Source organism: Triplophysa dalaica, chromosome 5, assembly GCF_015846415.1.
Source record: "Triplophysa dalaica isolate WHDGS20190420 chromosome 5, ASM1584641v1, whole genome shotgun sequence".
Classification (NCBI taxonomy): domain Eukaryota; kingdom Metazoa; phylum Chordata; class Actinopteri; order Cypriniformes; family Nemacheilidae; genus Triplophysa; species Triplophysa dalaica.
In genome coordinates, this window is record NC_079546.1 from 27,665,464 (window position 1) to 27,680,577 (window position 15,114).

General features: G+C 37.2%; 1 protein-coding gene across 1 annotated transcript in view; it reads left to right on the plus strand.

The window, feature by feature from the left end:
* The window catches only part of LOC130420701 (uncharacterized), a 254,668-nt gene that overhangs the window by 230,851 nt on the left and 8,703 nt on the right, over positions 1-15,114 (plus strand). The window lies entirely within an intron of this gene.

Genomic DNA, 15,114 nt, shown 5'->3' on the forward strand with positions numbered 1-15,114 from the left:
TGTACATATGTTATATGCTATATATCTGTTGAGGAAAGACAGTAGGTGCTTTTCCATTAGAAAATACACAAAAGTTTTGCGTAAATTTGTAATGGTCAATAACAACTATCGCACATTGTCCATTCACCAATGTTACCTGATGGATATTGGTAGGTTTACTTACATTGCAGCCATCAAACTTTTTAAATTCACAATTTCAGTTTGCGCTCAATGTTTCTCAGCTCAAGAAGCATTTTTTTTATAATTTAGATGTCTCCCTATTTAAGACTATCAGGCTAAAGCATTCAGTTGGGTTTTTAATTAGTGGAACATCTAAAACTTTCTAAGAAATGGGTCCTCAAGACTATATATAAGGTTCAATTCAAAAACACGATTGCATGATTGCAAGCTAAAACCAAATAAAATCTGACTGACATTAATTTCTGTTTCCTTAACCCTTAGGCGATTTGTAGGTATAAATCCAAGAGGAACAAAGACGTCCAAAGGAAAGGTACCATCTAAAAAAACAGGGCAAATGGTACAAAAGAAGCTGGTTGAAGTGAATCCACATGTCGCTACTCTTCTTTCCAAATTGATGGATTTTCAGTGGAAGTTCTGAAATGTAAGAAGCACACACACACACCAATATATATATTTGCTTTCTTATATCATCTCATTATTCTCTGTCTGTGTCTGCATCTATTTCTCATCTGTGTCTGAATCTATTTGTCATCTCTGTCTGTGTCTGAATCTATTTGTCATGTCTGTCTGTGTCTGAATCTATTTCTCATCTCTGTCTGAATCTATTTGTCATCTCTGTCTGTGTCTGAATCTATTTGTCATCTCTGTCTGTGTCTGAATCTATTTGTCATCTCTGTCTGTGTCTGAATCTATTTGTCATCTCTCTGTCTGTGTGTGCATCTATTTGTCATCTCTGTCTGAATCTATTTGTCATCTCTGTCTGAATCTATTTGTCATCTCTGTCTGTGTCTGCATCTATTTGTCATCTCTCTGTCTGTGTGTGCATCTATTTGTCATCTCTGTCTGTGTGTGAATCTATTTGTCATCTCTGTCTGTGTGTGCATCTATTTGTCATCTCTCTGTCTGTGTGTGCATCTATTTGTCATCTCTGTCTGTGTGTGCATCTATTTGTCATCTCTGTCTGTGTGTGCATCTATTTGTCATCTCTGTCTGTGTCTGCATCTATTTGTCATCTCTTTGTCTGTGTGTAAACCTATTTGTCATCTCTATCTTTGTCTTTAACAATATTGTTTTTTTATATTTCAAGTAACTCTTTGCATCCTGTGATGGAGCAGCACCTAAGGCTGATTTGTTCTGCTAACCTCCCCGATGTTCGTTGGACTCACTTGGGGCCTTGTTGAGAGTTGATGAGTTCCCCAGCATGTTTGTGATTTAATAAACTTGTTTCATTGTGATCATATTGGTCAACATATTTTTAAATTATGCAGTTTGCATATTTGTTCTTTATGTGAGGGGTCATGATTGCATTTTTAATAATTTTTTTAATCTAAAAGATGATACAACATACATTTTTGAAAAAAGTGAAAAATATATATGAAATAAATGTTTACTAGTAATCATGAACAAAGCCATTTTAGAATGAAAGCCTTTAGCAAAAACTCCATATTGGCTAATGCTGCTGCCGTTGTCACAGTTGTGTTATGTTTTGTTTGTTTTTTTCCTCCCCTGGTTTGTCTCATTATTAGTTAATTGTTTCCTTGCCTGTTTTCACTTGTTTCATTATTAGTTTATTGTTTTTTACCTGTTCCTCATCATTGTTAATTAGTCCTGCACCTGATTCTGTTTTCCCTGAGTGTTTTCCCCGTGTATGTAAGCCCTGTGTGTTCCTTAGTTCATTGTCCAGTATTGTGAATGTTAGTTGTGTTCGTGAGTCCTTGTTTGCCTTTTGTTTTATATTAAAGTACCAATTTTAGAAAGCCCTTTGTTTGGATGTTGTTGGCGACCAGCACCCCTGACAGCTGTGGCTTCAGCGGTACACAGGGAAGGAGACCAGAGTCTGTTTTTTAATGGACGTCAATGCACTGTAAAAAATGTTCCGTAATTTTTACGGAAAAATACCGGCAGCTGTGGTTGCCAGTAAAATTCTGTAAAAAATACAGGAAAAGAATGTAAACAGCTTTGCAGTTTAAAACTTCAGGGCACAAACTTCAAACTGTGTATGAACTTAATACATTTGAGTCTTTTATATCAACAACATTTCTTTATAGAAAATGAAAACTTGGTCCAAATGCATAAAAGTGATAACATTACATTTACTTAATTTATTTATTTGTAATTCATTATTAAAGTCACTTTTAAACAAAGCAACATGCAGCATGACATCAGCGTCTCTTTGCTGACCTTGACTTAAACACAGACTCCTCTTGCTCAGCTTAGTGGTGACCCACAAATATTTTATGTCAGAAAAGAAAAGAGAAAATACAAATTCTGTAGTTTTTACGGAAAAATACCGGCAGCTGTGGTTGCCAGTAAACTATCGTAAAATTACGGGAACATCCTGTTTTTATTCATCCAATCAATTCACAGTAGAAAACATGAGCCACACCCTCTATTCATCTTGTAAATATGTCAGAATACTGAAGACGATCATCACTTCTGCTTCACAGGGACTGCAGCATAACAGCCATGACTTAATGCTTTATTGGTTTATTCAAAGTCACCGTTTTTGTGGTCAGGGTTTGCTTTAGTTGGCCTCTTTCAGCCGTCATAAATAAGTTTACAGTTATCTTTGTGCTGCTATGACATTGTTTTATATAAAACATAGTCTTGTAGCAAATCACATCAAATGAAAGTGTGATTAGGTATTTACTAAATCTTTATCTGGGATGTTGTTTAATTACTTATTGTATTTTTTGTTACAAACGCCTCAATGAATCTACTTTTAAACATTACATTTCATGCAACAATCAATCTAAAAAGTTTTTGAACCGTTAAAAAGCTTGCATTCTGTCTTTGACTCAGACACCAAGATGGTGTCACAGTGGTGACTAACAAATGAAAAGCTTACAGCCGCAATGCATGCTGGGAGTCATTGATGAGTTTTGTGCTTTGATGATACCCAGAATGCATTGCGTTTATCTTTAGAGGTTTTTTCTGTTGTCACCATTGTTGAGACAAACTGTTATATTCTATATATCTCTGCTAGAACATTTATCATGTGTTAGATGTGCTGTTAAAGACATTCTGTATATTAATTAATTTCAGTCAATATCATAAATGAGGACAACAAGTAACTTTAAAGCAGTACCTAAACTCTTGAACATGTACTTACTCACCAACACAAATAATGTAATGCGTTAGCTTTATCTGAACTTTCCACCCACCTGAGTCAGTGTGTTTCAACTCATAGATGTCAATACTGGGGAAAGACTTCTTCACATGGAAAGCAAATGTTCAAGACCACAACTAAAGCAAACACTCTTCACCATAATGGTGACTCAACAAAACCATCAACATGTAAACTTGTGTTCATTTTCAATTAGAACTTTTGTAGACGTGCAACAGAAATAAAGTGACAGTGGTGTCTGTAAGTGAAGGTGATAAAAGTGTTTGTGAGTTGAAAAAAAACTCCCCGTGAAAACTTTGGAATTTCACTGTTCATTTCACAGAGAATTTGACAGTGTTATCCGTATTTTTATGGACGTTTTTTGACAACAGTTTTCTCTGTGAAAACTACAGAATTTCACTGTTAATTTCACAGCATTTTCTACAGGGTTTTTCCGTAAAAACTATGGAATTTTTGCTGTTAATTTTACAGACAATTTTACAGTGTTTTTCTGTATTTTTTACGGACACTTTCTGATAACAGGTTTTTTTGTGTGAAAAAAACAGAATTTTACTGTTAATTTCACAGGCATTTTTTACAGTGTACATTCCTTATATGGACACTACACACTGTGACACACATCTCCTACCTAAACATAAACAGATCTCATGAAGCAGCGACACCTTTTAACCACAATGGAGATAAGATCTCTGGTTTATCGCAGTTGACATCTGTTTCCCCCATAAATGAACACATAAATGGCTTCACACACACTATGTTCCAAGGAATTCATCACTGACCTTAACACCCTCATTCCTCTGAGCGGAGGTATCAAGATAACAGTCTGCATATATCTAAATGTTGCAGAAGCATAAGCAAAAATTCTTCAGGAGAAAACAATGAATCAACTTTGGCTGTGGTCACTTCTAATCTAGAGCAAAGGTTATTATCTATTAATATTTCCCTTGTAAGCTTCAATAAGTTTTTATTGATATGTTCTTGGTGACGAATCAACCTTATCATTTGTGTAGCTTTGGAAATCATATCACTCATTGATTTCAGAAGGGTTGGTTCTACGCTTGTTCTTCCTCTCCTCCTTTTTCTCCTGTTTTCTCTGGAGACCTTGATCAATCAAATCATGTATGTCATACTTTATGGGTTCATGGTGAAAGGACATATACACTTTCTTTCTCAGTCCTTTTTTAACATGTGCATCATATACAACAGTACACATAATGCTGGCCCCAATTTGTCAAACAGCATGTAATGTTATTACTTTTCTCTTTAAGCGTAAACATTAGTTCACACATTAACTGCAGGAGCCGAAGCCAGGTGAGTACAATCTCTCTATATTTAAAAAATATATTTAGCTCTATCTTCTGACTTCACTTCACCACTGCTGCATTCAAGCGTGAAATATCTCTTGCCAGCAGGTGTGCACTTTTCTCAGCATCTGTAGTGTTTTGTGAGCGACAGTCATCCGACTGTAAGCTTACTGGAGAATAGAAAGTATAAATTAAGTATAAAACACAGTCACTACATCCAAGTGAATGTAAACAGCGAAATGTATCAGTGGCCTATACAGTTGTGTTCAAAATTATTCAACCCCCACTGAAATTGATTGTTTTGGTTGATTTGACATTGATTATGATCATTCAGTCATCCTGCTTACAATTAAATCAAAGAGGCACGTGTAGGTAAGACAAATATAACATAACATTTATAATGAAATAACCACAAATGTCTTTTCTGAGCTCACATCATTATCAGTTTTATTCAACCCCCAAGTGACATTCAATCTTAGTACTTAGTACAACATCCTTTTACAGTTATAACAGCTTTTAAACGTGAAGCATAGCTTGACACAAGTGTCTTGCAGCGATCTACGGGTATCTTCGCCCATTCATCATGGGCAAAAGCCTCCAGTTCAGTCACATTCTTAGGCTTGCGCGCTGCAACTGCTTTCTTTAAGTCCCACCAGAGGTTCTCAATCGGATTTAAGTCTGGTGACTGCGATGGCCACTTCAAAATGTTCCAGCCTTTAATCTGCAACCATGCTCTAGTGGACTTGGAGGTATGCTTGGGATCATTGTCCTGTTGAAAGGTCCAACGTCTTCCAAGCCTCAGGTTTGTGATGGACTGCATCACATTGTCATCCAATATCTCCTGGTACTGAAGAGAATTCATGGTACCTTGCACACGCTGAAGCTTCCCAGTACCTGCAGAAGCAAAACAGCCCCAAAGCATGATTGGCCCCCCGCCATGCTTCACAGTAGGCAAGGTGTTCTTTTCTTCATAGGCCTTGTTCTTCCTCCTCCAAACATAGCGTTGATCCATGGGCCCAAACAGTTCTAATTTTGTTTCATCAGTCCACAGAACACTATCCCAAAACTTCTGTGGTTTGTCCACATGACTTTTGGCATACTGCAGTCGACTCTTCTTATTCTTTGGGGACAGCAAGGGGGTGCGCCTGGGAGTTCTGGCATGGATGCCTTCATTACTAAGGGTGCGCCGTATTGTCTGAGCAGAAACTTCAGTACCCACATCTGACAAATCTTTTCTCAGTTCCTCAGCAGTCACACAGGGACTTTTCTCCACTCTACGCTTCAGGTAGCGCACAGCAGTCGAAGTCAGCATCTTCTTTCTGCCACTACCAGGTAGCGTTTCAACAGTGCCCTTTGCCTTGAATTTGCGAATGATGCTTCCTATGGTGTCTCTTGGTATGTTTAACATCTTTGCAATCTTCTTATAGCCATTGCCCTTCCTGTGAAGAGTAATCACCCTTCTCTTGTCTTCCTGGACCATTCTCTTGAGAGTATCACAGTCATTTTAAAGCTGCCTAATTGGTGCTTATTGGGCTTTATTGCTGCTCCCTGATATCCACAGGTGTTTTCAATACCTGATTGAAAACACTTCATTGAACCTCTGTTCTTCAGAGTGGTAGTCTTTAAGTGGTTGAATAATTATGTCAATGAAGAATTCACAAAAGAAACAATTACTACTGTATTACAAAACTAATTGATGTCATTTTAGTTGCATATGGTTCTTTAAGAAGTCCTTGTAGGATTTCATTCTGAATACAATTACAAATGTACACTAAATTCCCTAAAACCATTTACAGCATTGGGGGTTGAATAATTTTGAACACAACTGTATGTGACCAATGCGTTAAGCGCAAGATCTTCGTCTGTTGTCTGCACAACCCCAACACAACTGCATCTCGTATATGACCCCCCCTAAAAAAATTAGCCATCATGAGAAAAGACCTCTGGAGCAGACCCTCGGCAAGCCTGGACCGCACCTCAGACTCCGCCGCTGATAGACCCCGACTGCTTTTACACTCAGCCAAACCAACAGTCACAAGTCATTACATTTCAAATGAATTCATTGAAACACTTTAGTTTCATTCAACAAAATAAATATATATATTCAAGTTTTCACATAACTGCTGAAACCTAAAAGCCATCGTTAAATATTACTGTTAAATTCTATGATGATGCTGTAAGTGAGTCCGGCTTGTCTCAACCATCCATTGACGTCCATAAAAAAACAGCCTCTGGTCTCCTTCCCTGTGTACGGCTGAAGCCACGGCTGTCAGGGGTGCTGGTCGCGAAGAACATCCAATCAAAGGGCCTTCTAAAATAGGTACTATAATATAAAATAAAAAGGCAAACAATAAATCACGACCATAACACTAGCTAACATTCACAATACTGGACAATGAACTAAGGAACACACAGGGCTTAAATACACAGGGAAAACACTCAGGGAAAACACTCAGGGAAAACAGAATCAGGTGCAGGACTAATTAACAATGATGAGGAACAGGTGAAAAACAATGAACTAATAATGAAACAAGTGAAAACAGGCAAGGAAACAATTAACTAATAATGAGACAAACCAGGGGAGGAAAAAACCAAACAAAACATAACACAACTGTGACAACGGCAGTAGCATTAGCCGATATGGAGTTTTTGCTAAAGGCTTTTCTTCTAAAATGGCTTTGTTCATGATTACTAGAAAATGATGAGCAGGGGTGTTGGATTTGGGTTGGAACCAAACTATGCAGATCACTAGCCCTCCAGGACCGGAGTTGAATAAAACTCCACCTTGTGTGCAAAGAAAACCCAGAAGTGCACAAAGCGCCAGACAATAGTCAGCTCCAACCAGCATAACACATTCTCATTGGCTAATCCACTGCCCAAAATTAAAGATACCTTGGCTCAGATATATAAACAGTTATGTGTTAATGTCATTTGTAACAATGGAAACACAATTCTGCCACAACAGCACAAGCGCACATGTGAATGTGTCAAAAATCATTCCAACTACTTATTATTTTCCAGTGTTATAACTTCATATTTAAAGCATAAGTGAAGGTTTCTTTGTATGAATAAATGTCATATTTAACTGTAATAATTGTCATGTTACTAGAAAAACAAAAACTTGGTTTTATTTGGTCATTTGGGTTCGGCGGTGAACATACATGATATAATCTGTGACAGAGTTAGTGTGTTTATTAATGTGTGTGACTGCTGCATCATGGGTAATCTGCAGATCTCTGGTTTGGAAGAAGTGTGAAGATGACCTCACTCATGTCCTGCTTTTGTGTGTGTGTACGCACGTATAACATTGCCTTCTTTTTCACAGCGCTGTTTGTGTATCACGACTTCTAAAGATCTATATTAGCGTACTCTTAATATACTCGCTTGTTTTCCAAGCTGCAGTTGTTTTTAACATCCTCATTGTGTTTATTTATTTCTACATTTAAAATAAAGTAAATTTTATATCAAGTATCTTTTGTCGATTATTCCCACAGAGATGTCAGTGTTGGCAGTTAGGCTTCATCTGTAACCTTATCTGTACAAAGTTAAATCTTGCATGTTTTTACTTAATCTCGTGTATGTGAACGTGTTAAAAAATTACTACTACTTATTATTTTCCAGTGTTATAACTTCATAATTAAAGCATAACTGAAGAATTTTGCATGATTATGAATAAATGACATATTTAACTGTATTCATTGTCATATTAATGGAAAAACAAACACTCTGTCTTTACCAATGCAGTGGACATAATGATGTAATCCTTGACAACGTTATTGTGTTTATTAATTCTGTGTCTGCTGCATCATGGGTAATCTGCTGATCTCTGGTTTGTAAGAAGTGTGAAGATGACCTCATTCAAGTTTTCTTTTGTGTGTGTGTGGAGACAGAAGAACGGAGGTGTGATCAGCTTTAATGATGGCTGTGTGTCTGCTCTGCTCGGGCAGGAAAGTCTTGTGTTGAATGAATTTGGAGAAAACCTTCATCATGTTAGTCCTGTTAAAGTCTCTGACAACAAAAGTCATAACTGAGCACTGTGTCCAATTATTTTAAGACAACAGAAGTATTTTATAAATATCACCATTAAACTACAGAATGTGTTCTAGTCTATAATAGTGTCATGACTCAGTCGATGAGAAAAGAGGAAATGAGAAACACAGGAAGAGTTACAAATGTTCTCATGAAGAACTATAAGTAGATGATGAGAAGAGACTCAGTAAGAGAAACACAACATGACTGAGAAGAGTGATAAATGTCTGCTGGGACTGATCCTTCTCTCTTCACTATTCACAGGTAAACTATACAACACATTTATTTCATCCGATTTCATTTCATTACTCTCACTGACATTCTGACAAACATGTTCAGTTTCCTCTCATGTCACATTTATCATAGAGTTCATGTGTCTTATTGTCACATTCAAAAGTGTGATGCAAAAAGTCAATAGTCCTTTTTTTGTGTGAACAGGACCTTTACTTTAAATCGGTACTTCCAATTTTTCAGTAATAGAAATAGTAACATTACCGGCAAATTCCAGTAAGTGGGGATATGGGAATGAAGAATGAAGATTACCGTTAAGAGGACATACAACGCATGACACTGACTGCTTTGGCACAGTCATAACACTTTAACATTTATGCACTGAAGTGGTTTAAAACAGTGGGAAACACTTTCTCATGTATTTGCCAAACTGCCCACGTCACTCGTGCACTTTCAGTGTATCTGTATGTATGAACATTTCTGTTTCTGCTTGCAGTTTCTTGCGTCTCTGCATTTGTCCTCATATAGTTCAGGTCAGTTTTAAAGTTTTCCATCTCCCTGTTGTCCCGCAATGTCAGGATTTGTAGAGAAAGAAGTAAAACTAGATTGTAAAATTCGAGACCAAACTTTATGTTGGCTTGACAAAGCCTGTCCTGAAGAGTTTGAAATATTTTGAAAGGGTTTATTGTTAAACTTATTCTAACATGATGGAAAAAATTATGTGACCCCAGTGTCTAAAAACCGGGCTTAGTATGTTGTTAGCTTGATTAACCTTTTCGCTAGCAAAATTAGCATGCTGCTAGTATGATACTCCAAGCCATTAGTGAAATGAACTAACCCCTATGGCTCTACGATGTTTTGATAAAGAGATATAGGTATTGCAAAACGGTCGCAAGGCTTACCTGTTTGGTTGCTATGTGCGTGGCTTAGCAGAAGTCAACTGATGATTTGTCAAGCCTCAAATGAAACAAACCAATCCCCATGTCTCTACAATGTTCTGATGTAGAGTTATAGGTCTGGTTATATGGTTGCTAAGTTTACATGTTTTGTTGCTATGGACGTTGCTTCATAGCTTAATGAAGTTTCTGGGATACTGGTTTATTGCCTGAGTAAAATGAGCCCATCCCCTTGTCTCTAAGTGGTTGTACTGCGAAGATATTCAACATGGGACAGTTATAACGCCCTTCCATTAAAATTATAGGGGGGTTTTTGGAGGGCTCCTTCACCCCAGGGGTGCAACTGACACCCCATTGTGATGTATGTTCTCATAGAGCCTGCCAGACTCTTCAAACGTGGTAACTCACAAGTTACTACATCCTTACTTTAAGTTATGAGCCGACAAAGTTTGTCCCAATGTTAAGTCTATGGGAAATTTGGTTGTTTTGAGAGTCTGGTTTTTGGATCAGTTCGTTGAAAGTTTAGTAGATGTAGCTTGAAAGCTTTAGAAGGAGTACCAGTCAGAAATTTTGGGGACGACAATAATAATAATAATAGTGATAATAAGAATAAGAATAAGAATAAGAATAAGAATAAGAATAATAAGCTTAGAACACACAAACAGTATGTTGGCTCTGTCAAGCCAACATATTTGCCAGAGAAAAGAACTGACACAAGCAAAAGCTGTAATAGTTCCTTTAAGTTTAATAAGGCTGCTTTAGCATCATCACAGTCATCAGCATTCATGCAGATTCAATAGATGAAACACAAAAGGTATCCAGCTTCAGTCACAGAAACAGAAGATGGCGGAGCAGTTCTCTCATCTCATGTTAGTTTGCCCCCTTCGTCTTTGACATGCCGTCTCACATGAGCAGATCTTTATTACCATAAATACATAAAGTGACTGTACACCGTCCATCCCACACAAGAGCAGCACAGCGCAGTGTTGAGTTAAGAGCAAGTGTTTGACCCAAACATCAACAACACATTCGTTCAGAGAAAAATCACCAGTGTTAAAAAATGATCAAGTTAACTCTCACAGTGTTTATATAAGATTTATTGTGTTCAGATATATAATCAAACCGTCACATATTTTCAAATATAACTCCAGTTGAACGTCCGCTTGATGACATCATATTACTGATATTTTGAGACAGCTGTGTGAACTCTGTCTTACCGTTAAATGAACAGAATGCCATTGCTTGTGTGAAGAGGACATTACCTGAATGACTTTACCAGTAATTTACCAGCATTTCTTGGTGAAAAGGGATAAAGGAACTAGATCACATGATTTACTGTCAAATCTTCTGATTTATGTGATATTAAAATAAGAAAACTCTATCTGTCATTGAGAGATAAATATTAAACAGTTTGAATATATTGTGATGTATTAATATGAATGATGTCATCTGATGTTTCAGGTGTGAGTGAAGCACAACACACTCATGTGTTCATCAGTTCTGGTGAAAGTGTGTCTCTGTCCTCTAATGCTTCTCTTCATCAATGCTCCTCAACTACATGGATCTACAACAATTATACAAGATCATCATCTGAAGAAGTGTTTACTGGAGGAATAAATAAGAATAACACAGAGAGATCTGAGAGACTGAGTCTGACATCTGACTGCTCTCTCAACATCTATAAAACAACACAACATGATGGTGGAGTTTACACCTGCAGACAATATGTGAATGGACATCAACATGGAAATGATTCATCTGTTTATCTACATGTTCTTCATGGTCAGTGTTTCTCTTCATTTATATGAACACATGTTTAACTTCAGATCACAGTTCTCTTTATCTCTTGTGTTTTCACTGAAACTCATGAGTACTGAGAGTGTGTTGTGTGATTTGTGTTTCAGTGTCTTCATCATCATCATCATCATCACAGACTGAGATAAGAGCAAACACATCTGTCACTCTCTCCTGTCGGCTGTTTACATATGACTGTGGTTATGTGTTCAGTGATGATGGATTTCAGCTGGTGTGGATGAATCAGACTGATGTTGATCTACAGACAGACTCCAGATATCAGATTAGATCAGATAAACTCTGTCTCATCTCTCTGACTACAACACTCGTGAATGAAGACGACAACACAGAGTTGAGATGTGTGCTCAAACACAAGAATGACATCAAGACCTCAGTCACATATACTGTCAGATTTACAGGTAAGACATCACTCTGACAGGAGTGTCCTGAACTCAAAGTGACTTCAGTCATTAAACTCTGTACTGATGATGAAGAAATGACATAAACATGAAATATGATTGTGATGTTCTACAGTATGATGTCTCTGAACATTCATCATCTTCTACAGATTCAAACAAGATTCTAGTGACCACCACAAACCCTGAGATATCCTCACCACCGTCTGTGTGTTTTTGTGTGTTTGTGTGTGTGCACATTATGACTCATCTTAACTAAACTATGTTTTTTACAGCATCAACTACAACATCAATAATAATAAGAGGTATGAAGTGTTGATTGTGATCCATGTGTCCTGTTACATAAGTACATGAGTGAAACTCTCACTGAACTCATCTTGTGTTTGTTTCTCATGTGTAGTGTTTGAGAGTTTGATGGATTTAATGGTGTTCTTGTGTCTTCTAGTGATTCTAGTGATTGTTGAGGTGTCAGTGTTTGCTGCTCCTACTGTCATTCTTCTTCAGATCATCTGTGCAGGAAGAGCGCGTGAGTTTTCATCATCATCATCATCATCATCATTCACATTCACCTGAAACAATCCAGAAAACAAACAGCAGAACTTCATCACTTTTATTGACTTTTATCTTCTCAGAAAACAGAAGAAGGACTCAGAACGCTCATCCAGAAGACACAGTGATGTCAGCAGTTTAGGAATAAAATCCTCTCTTTATGACTAACAGAGTAAATTACAGACGAGCTTTATTTGATCAGATTTTACACATATGTGTGTAATGCTTTTAGTAGAAACCTGAATCTTTGCTGATTTGATTCCTTCACTGAGGTTTATATTATTTGGTTAAGTTACCTTTCCTTTAGTTTTGATTTCAGCTGTATTTGTTCATTTGTATATTTCGATGTGTTTAGTGATATGTGGTAAATGTAATGTATGTTTGGTTGTCCCCTCTTGTTTAGAATGGGCCCATCTTTTTCTTTATAATCTATTTGTTTGTTCGTTTGTGACCCTGATTGACAAAACGTTAAGTAGCACGGGAACATTTTTACTAAAAGACAAAAATACATCTTACGGGTCAAAATTATCAACAGTAAAGATCATGTTCCATGTAGATATTTTGTACATTTCCTACCTTAAATGTATAAATGTATATTTTCTTGTTTTCCAGTAAAAATGTCTAAACATTCTAAAAATCAAGATGCATTTTCTTGACAAGTGAATTAACCTAAGAAAACAAGTTTTTTTTTAATATTTTTTTTTTTTTTTTTCAGTGAATTTTTGCTTAAAACAAGCAAAAATCTGAGAGTGCAAAAACCTAAATATTGAGAAAATTGCCTGTGAAGTTGTTTATGAGAGACACTGTGTACTGCAAAAAAATTACTTTCTCACTTAGTCTTTGTTCTTGTTTTTCAGTGAAAATGTCAACAAATAAACTTGAATCAAGATGCATTTTCTTGATGAGCAAAATTACCGATGAAAATAAGTCTTGTTTTTAGTAAAAACATATGAATTTTCAGTGAATGTTTGTTTAAAACAAGCAAAAAAAAATATGCCAATGAGGTAAGAAAAGTAATCTTGAATTAAGGTTTACATTTTAGTTAGTCACTCAATTCAAGATTATTATTCTTACCCCATTGGCAGAGAATCCTGAGTTTTAAACGGTTGTATCTCAGTCAGATATTGTCCTATTCTAACAACTCATACATCAATAGAAATCTTATTTATTCAGATTTCAGAATATACTACATCTGTGATTTCACAACACTAAATCCAAAACTGACAGCACAAACTCAGCAGGATCTGGTGGTTCACAGTGTCAAGTGTTAAGCAGAATTAGGACAGATGACAGAGACTAAGCTCTTGTCTCCATAAGTTTAAAATGACAGGCAGGACATCAGTCTTAGAACAATGTCAGTACAAATCAGTACAAAGGTGTTGAGAAGATATTGATACTTAATGAGGTCAACAGGATCTCTAGACTTGCACCACTTCCTCTCCGCAGCCCTTAGCTTGATCTGATGGTGAGATAGTCTCAGACAGACAGGGGCAAGAGGGTGTTATACGTGCAGGCCTAGATGTGAGAGGGCAGACATTATCAAGACAGGATGTTAAAGTTATACAAGACTATCTGGTACACTGGTGCTGGTTGAGGAGAGACCCCCCCTCATGTGATTTTAAAGCGCTTTCGGTGTACAGCAATACACAATAATGCGCTATATAAATGCCACATCAGGGACGATGTTGAAGCAGGCGACAGACACATGTTCAGCAACACCAGCAATATTGAAGAAGATATTTGCTTGTTTGGAAAACAGAGGATGAATATGTTTGGAGTTATTTTTGTGCCAGTAAAAATGAAAGTAAACAATTCTGTATTTACTCAACGTTGGCTTGTTGTCACAGAGGGAAGAGCCTGAAAGTGTGTGTCCCACCCTGCGTTAGAGTTAGTGTAACCGGAACGCTCCGCACCGCTCTCAGCGGGCCTCGAACCGGTTTGGTCCTGCATGGGAGTCGGGCGCTCTAGCGAGGAGGTTAAAGACCGCAGTCTCTAGCATCTGTCGCTAGAGCGTCCTTGAGGCCGGGGAGTGAGGTTTACATACTGCAAAGCTCTTCACTAGCTTGCCTCCGTTACATTATTAACCCTGCTAATACTAACTAAATAAGAAAGTGATTTAAGTACAAGCACTACATAAAAAAACAAAACAGAAAACTGCATGCAGATCTGTCTCTAATCACTGCACTGTCTTCAGTCAATCAAAAACTCACTAGCCAATGAGGGTAAAGTGGCCGTAAATCCTCCACACACCTCTGAAAGAGCAAATAAAAAATCTAGCAGCGAAGTCATGAAGGATCAGTCTAGTCAGTCAGAGTAAAACTTCGAACGTTGTAATGAACAGGGAACTGCAGAGGCATATTGTACGTACCTACAGGACCTTGTAGAAACACAATAGTGAAAAGAGGGTCATGTTTTTTTATTTTCGTCACAGCTCCGCCCTCCAAAGTCTTCAGTAAATCAGTAAATATACATTTATGTATTTGGCAGATGATTTTATCAAAAGTGACTTAAGTTACATCACATTATCTTTTACATTTTTTTCTAAGTGTGGTTAATCCCCTGGGGTCGAACCCATGACCTCGGCGTTG